At 38.5% G+C, this 16,883-nt stretch overlaps 1 protein-coding gene and 1 pseudogene across 4 annotated transcripts in view; one reads left to right on the plus strand and one right to left on the minus strand.

Annotated features, from left to right (window-relative positions):
• The window catches only part of CNBD1 (cyclic nucleotide binding domain containing 1), a 467,325-nt gene that overhangs the window by 240,962 nt on the left and 209,480 nt on the right, over positions 1-16,883 (minus strand). The gene's annotated exons all lie outside the window — the stretch shown is intronic.
• Positions 13,255-13,971, plus strand: LOC110152145 (ornithine decarboxylase pseudogene; annotated as a pseudogene).

Consider the following 16,883-nt stretch of genomic DNA (forward strand, 5'->3'; position numbering starts at 1 on the left):
GAATCCTTTGCTTTTTCTATGATCCAAAGGATGTTGGCAATTTGATCTCTACTTCCCCTGCCTTTTCTAAACCCAGCTTATACATCTGGAAATTCTTGGTTCATGTACTGCTGAAGCATGTTGGGGGGTTTCAAGCATAAACTTATAACATGAAAAATGAGCACAGTTGTATAGTAGTTTGTACATTCTTTGGCACTGCCCTTCTTTGGGATTTGAATGAAAACTAACTTTTTCCTGTGGAAAATTTGCTGACATATTGAGTGCAGCACTCCAACCTACATCTTTTAGGATTTTAAACAGCTCAACTGGAGTTACATCACTTCCATTAGCTTGAAGTGAAGTGAAGTGAAAGTTGCTCAGTCGTGTCCAACTCTTTGTGACCCCATGGACTGAGTCATAGGGGAATTCTCCAGGTCAGAATACTGGAGTGGGTAGCCTTTCCCTTCTCCAGATCTTCCCAACCCAGGGATCAAACCCAGGTCCCCCAAATTGCAGGCAGATTCTTTACCAGCTGAGCCATAAGGGAAGCCCATAGTAATGATTTCTAAAACCCGCTTAACTTCACAGTCTAGGATGTCTGACTCTAGGTGAGTGACCACATCATTGTGGTTATCTGTGTCATTAAGATCTTTTTTGTATAGTTATCTTGTCTATTCTTTTCAATCTCTTCTGCTTCTGTCAAGTCCTTATTTTTTCTGCCCTTTAGCATGCCCAAACTTGCATGAAAATTTCCCTTGATATCTCCAATTTTCTTGAAGAGATTTCTAGTCTTTCTCATTCCATTGTTTTCCTCTATTTCTTTGTATTTTTTATTTAAGAAGGCCTTCTTATCTCTCCTCGCTATTCTCTGGAACTCTGCATTCAGTTGGGTATATCTATCCCTTCCTCCATTGCCTTTAGCTTCTCTTCTTTCCTCAGCTATTTGTAAAGCTTCCTCAGACAACCGTCATTTTGCTTTCCTGCATTTGTTTTTCTTGGCGATGGTTTTGGTCACTGACTCCTGTACAATGTTGTGAACTTCCATCCATAATTCTTCAGGCACTCTTTCTACCAGATCTAATCCCTTGAATCTATCTGTCACCTTCACTGTCACCGTACAATCATAAGGGATTTGATTCAAGTCAAAAGGGATCTTGATTATAAAATCCCTTATAATCATAAGGGATTTTTGACCCCCCAAAATAACTTGATTTTTTTCAATAAGGAGCTCATGATTTGAGCCACAGTCAGCTCCAGATCTTGTTTTTGCTGAGTGCATGCAGCTTCTCCATTTTTGGCTGCAAAGAATATTATCAATCTGATTTCCGTGTTGACCATTTGGTGATGTCCATGTGTACAATAATCTTTCATGTTGTTGGAAAAGGGTATTCTCTATGACCAGTATGCTCTCTTGACCAAACTCTTTTTAGCCTTTGCCCTATTTCATTCTGTACACAAAGCCAAAGTTACCTGTTACTCCAGGTATCTCTTCATTTTCTCCTTTTGCATTCTAATCCCCTGTGATGAAAAATACATCTTTTCTTGGTGCTAGTTCTAAAAGATCTTGTAGATCTTCCTAGATGTGGTCAACATCAGCTTCTTCGGCATTAGTGTCTGGGGGATAGACTTGAATTACTGTGATCTTGAATGGTTTGCCTTGGAAACAAATGGAGATTATTAAGACTGCACCCAAGTACTGCATTTCAGACTTTCTTGTTGACTATGAGGGCTACTCTCTTTCTTCTAAGGGATTCTTGCCTTACACTACAGTAGATATAATGGTCATCTGTATTAAATTCACCCATTCCCATCCATTTTAGTTCATGGATTCCTAAGATGTTCACTCTTGCTGTCTCCTGCTTGAGCACATCCAAAACAGCTGATTCATAGACCTAACATTCCAGATTCCTATGCAATATTGTTCTTTACTTCATCAGACTACTTTCATCACTAGATACATCCACAGCTGAGCATCATTTTCGTTTTGGCCCAGCAGCTTTATTCTTCCTGAAGCTATTATTAATTGCCCTCTGTTCTTCCTCAGTAGCATATTGGAGATCTCCTGACCTGGGGGGTCATCTTCCAATGTCATATCTTTTCCCTTTTCATACCATCAATGGAATTTTCCAAGCACAAATACTGAAGTGGTTTGCCATTTCCTCCTCCAGCAGACCACATTTTGCCAGAACTCTCCTCTATGACCCAGCCATCCAGAGTGGCCCTGAAAGGCATGGCTCATAGTTTCATTAATCACACAAGCTTCTTCACCACGACAAGACATATATAATTATTGAAATATATATTGAAATTTATATCTATTTATTTGATCAAAATCTATATATTTGTTTGCAGAATATATAAACATATCTATAGGTAGCTATTGAAATATAGCTATATAACTAAATTTTTTTTAATGTTACATTTTGAAGGCTGGTAATAAAAATGACAATATAGAGAAAATCTGTTTGGCTAGACTTTGATGAAAAATAATACTGCACTGTATGAGTTTGTCTTCCCAGGTAGCACTACTGGTAAAGAACCTGCCTACCAGTGCAGGAAACACAAAAGACATGGGTAAGATCTTCCATCCCTGGGTAAGGAAGATCCCCTGGAGTAGGAAATGGCAGTCCACACTCCTTGGTGGCTCAAAGAGTAAAGAATCTGCCTTCAATGCAAGAGACCTTATTGCATGAATATGTGTGTATTTATGTATTTTCTTTTCTTGTTCTTGAAAGTTATCTCTTACTAGACTATAAGCAAATAAAAGTAAGGGTTTATTACATTCTTTATTATTTGTTGTTCAGTCACTAAGTCATTTCCGACTCTTTGTGACCCATGGACGGCAGCACACCAGACTTTCCTGTCTTTTGCTATCTCCCTAAGTTTGCTCAAACTCATGTCCATTGAGTCAGGGATATCATTCACCATCTCTTCTGTCATCCCCTTCTCCTCTTGCCTTCAGCCTTTCCCAGCATCAGGGTCTTTTCCAATGAGTCAGTTCTTCACATCAGGTGGCCAACATATTGGAGTTTTCATTTCAGCATCAGTCCTGCCAATGAATATTCAGAGTTGGTTTCCCTTAGGATTGACCGGTCTGATGTATTTGCTGTCCAAGGGACTCTCAAGAGTTTTCTCCAAACCACAGTCTGAAGCATCAGATCTTAAGCTATTGGCCTTCCTTATGGTCCAACTCTCACATCTGTACACGACTGCTGGAAAAACCAGTAGTCTATATGGACTTTAGCTATATGGACCTTTGTTGCAAAGTAATATATCTGATTCAACAACTACCAGAATTCATGCAATATAAATCCAATCCTTATATTTGTTATAATTATCCTCAGAGCTGTCTTTCTAGTATACTAGAAAGCTATTTTTATAAAACATGCAATTCTACTACAGTGTAAGACTTTATAACTTTTTTTTACTATAATATAATCAATTAATAAGGAATATGAAAAACATTATCTCCTAAATACTGGTTACTATGTGATTAAAAAAGGATGCTAGGACTTAATGGGTAGTAAAACTTTGTGCCTTGTGTTTTTATAAAATGTATAAGAATGATAACCTGGACTGTGTTCATCTCTTTGACCATGGTTTTAGGAAAAGTCATATTCTTCATTATCAGCACTGGCTTTGTTCAGTGACATGGTAAGATTCAGAATTATGGAATTTTGTTATTTAAAATAACTCCATATTGAAGTACCCATAGGAAAGAAGCTCCATTATTTTGAGGATGAAATTCTCTAAATCTCAATCTTTCTCTCCACTGGAAGAATGATTTCATAAAATGATTTTCAACATTGTGAGGTTCTTAGGGACAAACTTTCATCATAGCAAGAGTATATTCTGAGTAAGTAGCAGAACTAGCCATGGTATTACAATCTGGGTCATGACAGTTACTTCTTAAGTACTCCCTTTTACATTTCTACTTTCATTTTATATCCCTATAATGTTTCCTTCTCCCTCCATGGAAAAAAATGAATACATATAATAAGAATAACTAACATTTGAAGAGCATTTTGACATTTTCAAAGCAGTTTCACTTATACTGCTTCACATAATATAATAGCAGCACTGTAAATTCAAATCGCTGTTTTTCTTATTATTTAATGAACATGAGTAGCCTCAGATTTCAAGATAATACTGATAGTGTCAATGTCAGATACAGCTTAAGCCAGATATCATTTTCCTCTGTCCTGCCATTCTCTATGAGAATAGAGAAATAACACTTTTTAAAATTGACTATTGTTTATGGTTATCTTTATTTTTCATAATTTATGAATGCAGCAAAATTAAGAAACCAGTAATATCTGCTTTATCTTCTACTGCAAATATTCATTTAAAACTGAAAAATCAGTAAATATTAATGTAAGAATTATGAAAAAGTAAATTTTACCCAAGTTAACAAACTGACTTAATCCTTGACAGACTGAATTCAGTGCAAGCAAGATTTAATTAAGCTTATTACTGAACTAGATATTCAAATAATTGAAGACCAAGGGAACATAATAAAGAAATATAATCATATTTTCCAGATGAGTAAATCCCAGTATTTCCATCTAGCACTGTCATGTGGAGCTCAATTGGAAACAAAAGCCAAAAAAAAAAAAAATGCCCCTTGTATCTAGACTTACCAAAATACCTCCCATATTTTGAGCCATGAAAAATATTAATAAAAAGGTCTATAATAAAACCCATGAGTGAATATAAAACCCTGCATTGCCTAATCTGTTCACACACCATTGTCAACCTTCATAAATCCACCTAGTAGGAACCCGACCACCCAGTGGTTCAGAAACTGTGAGCAGATGGAAAATAACAGGACTTGTCATTGAATAAAAATGCAGAATCATAAAACAAATCAAGAAAACACATCTAATTAAAATTTTGATATTTTTTTCATGATAGATTTTTGCATTTAATTTTATTTTTCAAAATTTTTGCATTAAAAATATTTTATCTTGACTACTGAGATTTTTGGCACGTGCTCTGGCACCTCCTCTGAATCCCAGCCCTGTCTCCAGGTACACTGATGAGTATCACTGAAAAAACATGACTGAAAAGCTGTAACTATAACTTGAAATAATCTACCTCAAAAATGAAAAATGCATGGTATAGTACACCAGACATATTAGGCTAACAAGTTCTTAAGTCAGACTTCCAAATATAAATTTTAACTTCACCCTTAAGCAACATCACAAGGATGATTACTGAAGCCTAGTTCATAGAATATGCCTCTCAACTGGGAGATTGCTGTTAGAAATACTAGAGATACATTATACAGAATTAACTCTATAACCATAAAGCTGGCAACATTTTCATGATATAGAAGGTAATTGAGAAAAGCAATCCAAAGTGCATCAATAGTATCCCAATGTTGTAAAATAATAATAAATTTTTCTGATCATATACATATCTATACGGCGATGTGTTGGTATTTTTTTAAAAATCATATTTAAGGAGAAAAGGTGGAAAGAAGCCCAATTTCTAAATGACAGTTTACAATAAATGTCCATACAAAGCATGCATGTTTTGATTTCACTTTATAAAAGCATACATGTGTTTTAAAGTGATATTAAAGACATACTTGAATGAATGGTCACAGAAATGTTAATGGTGATAATATCAAAGTTATGGGATTTAAGGTAAATATGTTTTATGCTTAATGTTTCCAAGTAATATTGAATTTTTTCACAGAGAGCATGCATTATTTCTGCTACCAAAAATTTAAAATATTTTATAAGATCGCATAACAGCAACTGAATTTAAGCTTCAGAAAATGACTTACGGATTTTGTTTAAAATGATAGACTGAGCATGGATTGTGATTCTCCTAGTAATAAAAAATAAACATTAATTACATAATTATATACTCTGTTGAAAAGGGAAAATGTGTGTGTGTGTGTGTGTGTGTGTGTGTGGTGCAGATGCAGAGATGCTGACACTGGCTGTCCATGGGAAGTTTCTCTCAGAGAAGAATATTTAAGGGTAAACAGAAGCATGAGGAGGAGCCGCCCATAAATTTTTGCAGCAAGAATAGTTGGGAAAGAACTGCCCAAATAGAAATAAGCCTATTTCCCAACCATTCTTGTCACAAAAACTTATGGCTGGCTCTTCCTTATGTTTCTTTCTACCCTTAAATATTCGTGTCTGAGAGAAGCTTCCCGTGATCAACCAGTGTCGGGAGCCCTCAATACCGCCCCCAACAAAATGCATTTTGCCTTTTTCAACAGAGTATATAATCATGCATTAAATCTTTATTTTTTATTGCTAAGAAGGATTTTAGGGAGGGAGACCCAAGAGGGGGGACACATGTATACATAGAGCTGCTTCCCTCGTCCAGCAGAGAGCAGCACAATGTTGTAAAGCGACCACACTACTTAAAGGAAGAAAGGAAGGAAGAGGCACACGTGCAAAGGTCAGAAGTCCTGAGGAGGAGCAGAGAAGCTGACCAGAGACCCGAGCACCGAAGAACAGTGAGAAGAGCGACCTCAAAAGAACCGGCAGGACCAGGCCCCCCAAGGCACTCGTGGACTCGCTCAGGTTAGTTTTCTTTTTATCGTTTTGTTTTGCTTTTAGTTTAGATTTTATTAGAAGAGTGATGGTACATCAGTGAACAGATTTAACTGGAGAACCAATGCAACTCTGTGTTTTGAAAAGAGCATTCTAGCAGCTGTGTAGATATGTCTACACCAGACTGCAAGGCAGAAGTAGCAGACACCAAGAACCTCCAGAGGACGCCATCACAGTATCCCGATGGCACGTTGATGAGAGATGGACGTCAGTGTGACTGGAATGAAGCAGACAGAACCAAGATGTATTTTGGAGAGAAACCTAAAAAGACTTACCGACATGCGGTGTAAAAGGGACAGAAATTATTAAGTATGATGCTTACATTTGTCACTTCAGTGACTCTTGGTCTGACTTATGGTGAGAGAAGGAAATGGAAAATAAACAGCTTTACAGTCCTTGACAGTGAGGCAGGTGGGCAGTAAAAACAGAGTTCTATTTTGAGTATGATAAGTAGGAGATGCCAAAACATCAGTTCAATACATGAATGTAGAGAAAGGTCACAGCTAATTTCTTTTTGCAAACTCCCAATGGCTAAAACTTTATTTCATGTCACAGGTTTATAAGCTTTGACTTACAATTTTTACTTGCCAAGAGTTACAGTTAGGAAATAAAAGTGTGGACATGAATTCATTTACAGTAATTATATCATACATAATAGCAAAGAAACTAGGTGAATGTGCATAAATAAGGAACAATATAACAAAGAAAAGCCAGATGGGTTTTGGTGACTTGTTAGTTGTGAATGCCAGGAAACAGGATTTCAGAATCATTCTTAGGTTAGCAACCTGTTTTGGGTAAGCAATAACTTATGTAGAAAAATATCAAGAAATTTGAATAGAAATGTGGATTGTTTTTATTAAATATTAATATTGAAGCCCTAGTGAAAATTGTCCAAAGAGTTTTAAAATTGTGGGACTTCTATGTGTCAAGATTAAAATTTGAGAAAGAAGTCAAAATTATGAAAAATCAGAAATTTTTAATTTCCAGACCTGTAACTTAACTATATGAATTTGATTACTCAAATTCTTCTAAATAATTTATAAATTTCCTTGCAACTTTAGCATATTGAACAATATTAAGCATTAAAAATTAATTTAAAAAAATATCCATTGAGTTTCTACAATGTGGGTCAGTGTTAAGGATTTTTCTTTTACTATTCTCGTGGTAAGTATACGTTTTTGCTTGCTTAATTTTCTTTTATGGAATATCTACTTTAGCTTAGACTCAGGAAAAAACAAAATCCTGTTCCTGAGTCAATATGTCCATCTCCCTCTTAGCGGGGATGTAAATTGGTGCAGCCACTGTGGAAAGCAGTATGAAGTATCCTCAAGACTTTAAAAATAAAATTACAATCTAATCCAACAACTCCACTTCTGGGTATTTATCTGAAGAAAATGAAAGCACTGATTTAAACAGATATATCCATCTCTGTATTCACTGCAACACTCTTCTCAAAATGCAAAGAGAACCCAAGAGCCCATCAAGAAATGAGCAGATAGAGATGTGGTCTATTCACCTTGTTGCTGTTGCTGCCCTTCAGTTGCAGGGTCCTGTCTGGCCCTCTGCCACCCCATGGCCTACATCACGCTTGGCTTCCCTGTCCTTCACTGTCTCTGGAGTTTGCTCAAACTCATGTTCATTGAGTTGGTGATTCTACCCAACTATCTCATCCTCTATTGTCCCCTTCTCCTCCTGTCTTCAGTCTTTTCCAGCATCACAGTCTCTTCCAAAGAGTCCGCTCTTCACACCAGGTGGCCAAAGTATGGGTCTTCAGCTTCGGCATCAGTTCTTCCAATAAATATTTAGCTTTGATCTCCTTTAGGATTGACCGATTTGATCTCCTTGCTGGCCAAGGGAATCTCAAGAGCCTTCTCCAGCACCACAGTTTGAAAGCATCAATTCTTGGGCTTCCAGCCTTCTTGATGGTCTAAATCTCATATCCATACATGACTGCTGGAAGAACCATAACTTTGACTACGTGGACCTTGGTAGACCAGATGCCATGATTCGTTTTCTGAATACTGAGTTTTAAGCCAGCTTTTTCACTTTCCTCTTTCACTTTCATCAAGAGGTTCTTCAACTCCTCTTCACTTTCTGCCATTAAAGTAGTGTCATCTGCATATCTGAGGCTGTTGATACTTCTCCTGGGATTCCTGATTGTGGCTTGTGATTCATCCAATCTGACATTTTCCAGGATGTTCTTTACATATAAATAATCAGGGTGATAATATATGGCCTTGATGCACTCCTTTCCCAATTTTGAACTAGTCTATTATTCCATGACCAATTCTAACTTTTGCTTCTTGACCTGTATACAGGTTTCTCAGGAGACATGTAAGGTGGTCTGGTATTCCCATCTCTAAGAATTTTTCACAGTTTGTTGTGATCCACACAGTCAAAGAATTTAGTGTAGTCAGTGAAGCAGAAGTAAATTTTTTTGAAATCCCATTTCTATATATGTGTGTGTGTGTGTGTATGTGTGTGTGTGTGTATATTTATATGAAGTGAAAGTGAAAATCACTCAGTCGTGTCCAACTCTGTACGTCCCCATGGACTATACAGTCTATGGAATTCTCCAGGCCAGAATACTGGAGTGCGTAGTCTCTCCTTTCTCCACGGGATCTTCCCAACCCAGGGATCAAACCCAGGTCTCCCTCATTGCAGGTGGATTCTTCATCAGCTGAGCCACAAGGGAAGCCCAAATATATATATATATATATATATATATATATATATATATATATATATATATATGTAAATAAGCAATGGAACATTACTTAACCATAAAAAGAATGAAATTTTGCCATTTGTGACTATATGAATGCACCTAGAAGACATTGACTTAAGTGAATGAACTTTTATGTGGAACCTAAAAAACAAAACAAATGAATAAACCTAACCAAGCAGAAACAAAGTAACAAAGTCATGGATACACAGAGGAAACAGGTGGTTGTCAAGAGAGATCAGGATGGGAAGGAGAGAAATCAATCTGAGGGAGATTAAGAGGTACAAACTTTGTTACAACATAAATGAGCCACGGATACAAAATGTACAGTGCACAGATTATAGTCAATATTATGTAACATCTTTGTGTAGTGACAGATGACTAGGCTCAACATGATGATCATTTTGTGTGCTAAAGTCACTTCAGTCGTGTCTGGCTCTTTGTGACCCCGTGGACTGTAGCCCTCCAGGCTCATCTGTCCATGGGATTCTCCGGGCAGGAATACTGGAGGGGTGGCCATTTCCTTCTCCAGCGGATCTTCCCAACCCAGGGATTGAACCTGTGGCTCTTATATCTCCTGCACAGGCGAGTGTGTTCTTTACCACGAGTGCCACCTAGGATTCCCATTTTTAGATGCATGTGGATATAAAATCACTATGTTTTGTACACAAACTAACATAATGTTGTAGGTCAAAAAAAAAGGGGGGGATGTCTAATACTTTGTTATAAAAAGACCCTGCAATGTGTTTAAACACTCAGCATATCTGAATTAACTCCATAAAGAGACCGTTGCAGAGCAATGCTTCCACACCAAGACCTAAGTATGAAACTGTTTTGTAATCTAATAAAATGCTGCTCTGTGGCTCCTCAGGTGGTGCTAGTGCTAAAGAACCCTCCTGCCAATGTAGGAGACACAAAAGATGCATGTTCGATCCCTCGGTCAGAAGGGTCCCCTGGAGAAAAACGTGGCAACCAAATGCAGTATTTTTGATTAGAAAATACTTGTCCATTGCATGGACAATGGAACCTGCCAGGCTACAGTCCGTGAGTTGCAAAGAGTCAGACATGACTGAATGACTGAGCCCGCACACATACACAAAATGATGCGTTCATCACATGTTGGCCTTTGAATTTTGCATTACATAGCTTTAAAATGTTCTGGATAAACTAATGAAAATGTTATTGTGTGTCAATAATATGATTTTTTTAAATTTTTTTCTGTACTTGAAAGTGGATATGTAGTTAGATTTGCCAAGTTACTTGGTAAGGCATACCTGAAAACAATACATTGTCTGAATAAGTTACACTCAGTGCTATAGAAACTGATTTAGAATTTCTAATTCTTCAATAAAGTGTTTCTAACAATTTTTGAAATTCTCTATTTTCATTATTTCTGGAATTCTAGACTGCTTTCATGTGCATTCAATTATTAGTTTGCTCAATATTCTCTAAGTTTTCTTTTAACTAAGCAGGTCATGTGTATTTTTGTCATGTAACTACCTTATGTTGTCATGAAAAAGCCTAGGGGTGATTGCAGATTGTCTGTCACTACCAGCCTCCCCTTCTATCTTTCATAATAGAACCCCCTGCAAGCTTTAGCTGCGAGACAGCTGCCTCTCTTGCACCTGACTGTGCCAACAAGTGTGAACTCTTGCCAAAGTATAGTGAAAGAAGGTGATGTGGATAATTCCTGATTACATGCATAAAGGGGAGATTGTTTCCCCCTCTTCCACTCTTACATTTCTCCTTGCAGATGTATACGGAAGTAACCCTATCTTTTTCCACTTAAGACTATATATATATATATATATATATATATACACACAGGAGATAGCAAGTAACATGATGAAAGCAAATTTAGCTCCTGAATATCTTGCTGAAGCTGAGGCTCCTGCCAACCTAAACTTCTCTAGTCTGTTACACAAGCAAATAAAATAAAGCTTAGATTATGTAATTCACTGTATTTTAGGATCTCTTTGTTAGAGCAGATAAGCCAGTTCCTATAAACAAGATGCTTGAATTAAGGAAATACACCACATAGTTCAATCATCAAATATTGATCTCCATTATATTACATTCTGGATTTTGTAATTGTCATAAGACATTGTCTCTGTTCAAAAATTTTTGCTTGGAGAAAACTTTAAATGAAGCCTCATCTAGTTTAGGAGTCTTTCCATAACTTCATTTGACTCAGCGTCTTACTAATTCTACTGTACAGATTCCTTTACAGATTTATATTCTGACTTAAAGTGATCTAAGTAAAGATTGACTATTGGGTAAAGAACATTTTTAAATAATTTAAAAACATCATGACTACTGCTTTAAGTTGTTAACAACATTGTTCTAGAAGAAAATATTGATAATTCAAGAACATAGTCAATTTTGACCCTCATGATAAAAGTCACTCTGCTATAAATGCAGTCATGGAGCATATCCATGTACCTTTTATAAAATATTTCATTTTCAGATGGTGTTGATGGGCATTGTTTCTTGATAAAGCTAGAGCTGAAGAAAATGTACTACGTAAAGTTCTTTGTGCTTTTTCCATCCTTCTGTTGTTTATACCTATGATAAACAATGTATTTATGTATCTAGTTATCATATTTTAGAAAAATATAAAATCAATTTTGGAAATGGGTCTTTATAATACTATTTGTGTAAAAATAATGGCATATAAAAACACTTCAAAATGACAAAGGCTACTTATTTTTTTTATCCATTTATCCACCCTATGTCTTTTGATTGGAGTATTTATTCCATTTACATCTAAAGCAATTGTTGATAGGTACGTAATTATTTGGGCTTCCTGGGTAGCTCAGCTGGTAAAGAGTCTGCCTGCAATGCAGGAGATCCCAGTTCAATTCCTGGGTTGGGAAGTTTCCCTGGAGGAGAGAGAGGCTACCCACTCCAGTATTCTTGGGCTTCCCCGGTAGCTAAGACAGTAAAAAATGTGCCTGCAATACAAAGACCTGGATTCAATCCCTGCTGGGAAGTTCCCCTGGAGGAGGGCCTGGCAACCCACTCCAGTATTCTTGCCTGGAGAATCCCATGGACAGAGGAGCCGGGCGGGCTACAGTCCATGGGGTCAGAGTCAGACAGGCCTAAGCACAGCATGTGTAATTATTTACAGTTTGCTCTTTGTAGTCTGATAGGTTTTACAGCTCTGCTCTCTCCCTTTCTGTTTCCTTTTTTATCTTCCTTTGTGATTTGATGACTTTAGTGTTTTGTTTGCATTTCTTTTCCTTTATTTTTTGAACATCTGTTATATGTTTTTGGTTTCTGGTTACCATGAAGGTCGTATATAACAACCTATGTATATAGCAATCTATTTTAAGTTGATAGTCACTTAATTTGTGTGCATTGTCAAAGCAGCACCTTTCTACTGCCCTCCCCCATCATTTGATGTCTTATTTTGCATTTTTTGTTTTGTGTATATCATAGCTATTTTAGGTATAAATGATTTCACTTGTTTTTCCTTTAAATGTCATGCTCAATTTATAGATGGTTGATCCAATACCTCTACTGTATAAATGCTTTTATCAGTGAGGTATTCTTCTTTCCTTGTTTTCTTATTTCCAGTTATGGCCTTTTCTTGTCCATTTAAAGTCCCTTTAAGTTCAGTCTTCTCAGCGTCCACCAGCAACACCTCTCTGCCAGCACTGCAGCGCCGACTTGGGCTGGCAGCTCTCTGCGGGCAGGAGCGAGGCGGCCAGCGGCTGGACGGGGAGCTGATGGGAAGAGAGGCGGAGCAGTGGGCAGGCTGCGGTCCTGCAGCTCTCCGGGGCCGGCCTTCTGAGATGAACAGCGAATTCTGTGTTTATCAGAATACTCCCTCCATTGCCCTGAGGGCACATGCATCTTCAGTGGGACTCGAAACTCCTGGAGAAATGCTTTTGTGAAAAGCTGGCAATAATTTCTTTAAAATCTCTTAGTTTTCCTTTTTGCTGTGTTTCAGAAAGACATCAAGCAACTATGAACAACTTCAGTAGTGAAGAGTTTGACTGTCATTTCCTGAAAAATGGCTTTACTACAAAGACATTCTGGACCAAAAGAGATTAATGAAATTTGTTTTGATGATACAGATGCTTTCCATGTGGCAAACTGAAAATACATTTTAAAGAAATAATTGAGATGGTTAAAAGCTCTTCCGCTGGTCATCCCCTTTAATGCAGTCAAGTGCAATGAGAGCAGAACCACCATGAAGACCTGAGCTTCCACTGGAATAAGATTTGACTGTGCCAGCCTGACTGGAATACAGTTGATACAGAGTTTCATGGTGCCTCCAGAAAGGATTATCTATGTGAATTCTTCTAAGCAAGTGTCTCAGATTAAGTATGCTGTCAATAATGGAATCCAGATGATGACTTTTGATAGTGAAGTTGAGTTGGTAAAAGTTGCCAGGGCATATCCAAAGGCAAAGTCGGTTTTGTGGGTTGCCACCAATGATTCCAAAGCAGTCTGCCACCTCAGTGTGAAATTTGACCCCAGAGTCAAAACTAGCAGGATTCTTTAGGAATGGGCAAAAGAGCTAAGTATTGATGTCATTGGTGTCAGCTTCCACATGGAAAATGTCTGCACTGATCCTGAGACCTTCATCCAGGCCATCTCTGATGCCTGCTGTGTCTTTAACTTGGTAGTTGGCTGATTTCAATGTATTTGCTGTATATTGGTGGCGGCTTTCCTGGATGAGGGTGTTGTGGTTTAGCTGTGGTTGCCTCAGGCAGGCTGATGGGTGGGGTTGGCTCCAAGGCTTAGCCTCAACTACTGCTGTTGTGCAGCTGGGGGGGACTGGCCCCCCAACACGGTAGTCTGTCAGGCCTGGCTTCTGCTGCAGGAGCGCTGATAAGACAGGACTGGTCCCTGGACCGGCTGCAAGCTCTGATAACACCTGTACCGGCACCCTGGTACTGGGGCTGGCATCCCAGAAGCCAGGAGCTACTCTGGAGTGAGATTCGTGCTGGCAGAGGCTCCCACTAAGTGGAGAAAGGTTGGCTTCCTGGAGCAGGAGCCACTTTTAAGGCGCACTGGTCCTGGTCAGCATGGACTGCCCAGTGGAGGGGGGCTGGGAGTCAGTTTCAAGGCCAGAGTGAGTGGTATGGGTGGGGTGGTCCTCAGAGGAATTCTGCACTGGGGCCAAGCACATGGTGTTAGTTACCTTGATGGAGAGTGAGAAAAAGGTGCCCAGCTAAGTGGATGGATTGATCAAAATGAAACAAAAAAAGGTGCCTGCTGGCATTTTTGTCCCTGGAGAAAGTCCCTCCAGATCTCTGCCTTTCTGGCTCACTTCCTAAAATTAGCAAGTGGATCTCCCCTTCATTTGACTGCTTCTCAAGCTCCCGCCCCTGCGCTGGGCCTTGGAGCAAGTTTATGTTGGATCAGAGCAGAGTCTGGGCTTCCTACAGCTCTCGGGCTCCCCCAGATATACACCCCGTGGTTTTCAAAGCAGAATTACGGGCCCTCATTTTCCGGTGCGAGTTTTCCCAGGTAGGGATCCCAGCACGGGGCCAGTTGGAGGTCCCGCTCCTTGGGGGACCCCTGCAGCTTTCGTAACCGCTGCTTTGGGGCCACTGCTCCCGGGGTGTGGACTCTGACTTGGCCACATCTCCGACCCTCCTACCCCTCCCAGCTGGCCTTGCCTTTATACCCTCAGTTGTAGGAAATCTGTCCTGCTAGTCTTCAGGCTGTTCTCAGAAGATGGTTGCTTCATATGTGGTTGCAGTTTCAGTGTGGCCTTGGGATGATATGAGCTCAGGATCTTCCTACTCTGCCATCTTGATCCAGACACCCTACTATCTCACTTTTAAATTCGCCTTTTAAAATTACTGGTTAGGTTCACCTTTTTTTGTAATGTAGTTTTTAATGCGTGCATTTTTTTAAATTGTGAATTTACTTGTGAATCAGTCTTGATTTTTCTTTGTTTAACATTGTGATTCCCCTTCACTCATTTCTTCCACCCCCAACTCTTGCCTCCAGTAGCCACTAACGTGTTGTCTGTATCTATGAGCTTGGTTTTTGACTTTTGATTTGTTGCGTTATCTTTGTATTCCACTTATAAGATAGATCAAGTGGTATTTGTCTTTCTCTATCTGACATATTTCGCCTAGCACACTACTGTCTTGAATCCAAGGCATGGAGAAGAATTATCTTATTGTTGCTTGTGTTGGGATGTATATAGGGGTTTTTTGATATATTAAAAATATGAGCACTCACTTTGATTTGTAAGTCCTATTATATCACTGGTGGTAACGAGGGTAGCCCAGCTCACTTGCTTGATCACAGAAGGCTCCAACAGCCAGAAATGCATAAGTAATTAGGAAACAGATTAGCGGTGGCTCCAGCACAGCCATGATTCTTGGAAGAAATGGACCAACTGCCAGGGTCAACTGCAGAAGGTGCTCTTCGGAGGTCATCAGAAACTGCCTAGAAGAACAATTTTCATACTGTGGCAGACGGAATGGATGTTCATCCAGCAACACAACCTTAACAGGCATGACAGAAATTTGTCCCATCTCCAAGAAGAAGGCAAACGTGGAAGTCTGCATTCCTTCAGCCACCATCCCACTCCAGCCTCACGGAGCCACAGGGACTCACAGCCAAGAGCCCTGTCTCCCACTGCACCATGCTGCCGTTTCATCAGTCAACACTCAGTGCTGTAGTTCTGCTTTCTATAGGGGCTAGAAGAATAATTTCTGAATCAGACCATTTTTTTTTTTTATATCTTAGGAAAATTCCAAAAACATATATGTGTTTTTTTTAAGTATAACTTTTAGACTAGTCTAAAAAAGAAATTAGCCTTCTACTTCATTTAAATTAACAAAGGCCACTTGGAATCACAAGATAGAGTTTGAAGGATCATGCACTGGAAAGGATTATGGCAAGTACTGTTAGAACTGATTCTATGCTTACTTGGAATTCAACACTAACCTTTCATAATCTATGCAACTAAACACCCAATGAAACCAGGCAATATGATACACTCAGTTTGTACTATAAAACTTAGAGTTTAGCACCTTGCTAACCACAAAGGAAAAAAGATTACTAGAAACTTTTTAAAAAGTGAAAGAAGTAATGAGTGTCATAAGCCTCCCTCAAATTGTATAAAAGATTTATAGCTTGATCCTGCTAAATGGTAACTGGCAGGCTATTAAATTGTGTGGGAAATGAGATATGTTATTTTCTGCATAATGTAACTTGCATAACAATGAAGGTGTTTGCTAAGGAATGCTTCTGTTTTAGTTCTTGCTCACTGTCTTTAACTCCAGAAAGTTTATTTAATGTAAACTCTTAAATTGATATTATGCTGACAATTGTTATGTAGCACTATGAACTGATTAGATTAAGCACTATCTCAGAGTAAAAAGTCTTTACATACAGTATCAGAGTATTTATTACTTTACTGTGTAACAACAAGCATCTGTCTTTGGACAGATTCTCCAGCTCCCCAATTTATCTTAATAATTACTATAACTTGCTATTGAGCATAAGCTTCATACAGTTTCCCACGATACCTTTGACAACACCGCACAGTGACAGTAATTTTGATATACTATATAATCTATTTCAACAAAAACACTTATTGAGGGTTCAGTATTATCTAGACA

Source organism: Odocoileus virginianus, chromosome 15 (genome assembly GCF_023699985.2).
Source record: "Odocoileus virginianus isolate 20LAN1187 ecotype Illinois chromosome 15, Ovbor_1.2, whole genome shotgun sequence".
Lineage (NCBI taxonomy): Eukaryota > Metazoa > Chordata > Mammalia > Artiodactyla > Cervidae > Odocoileus > Odocoileus virginianus.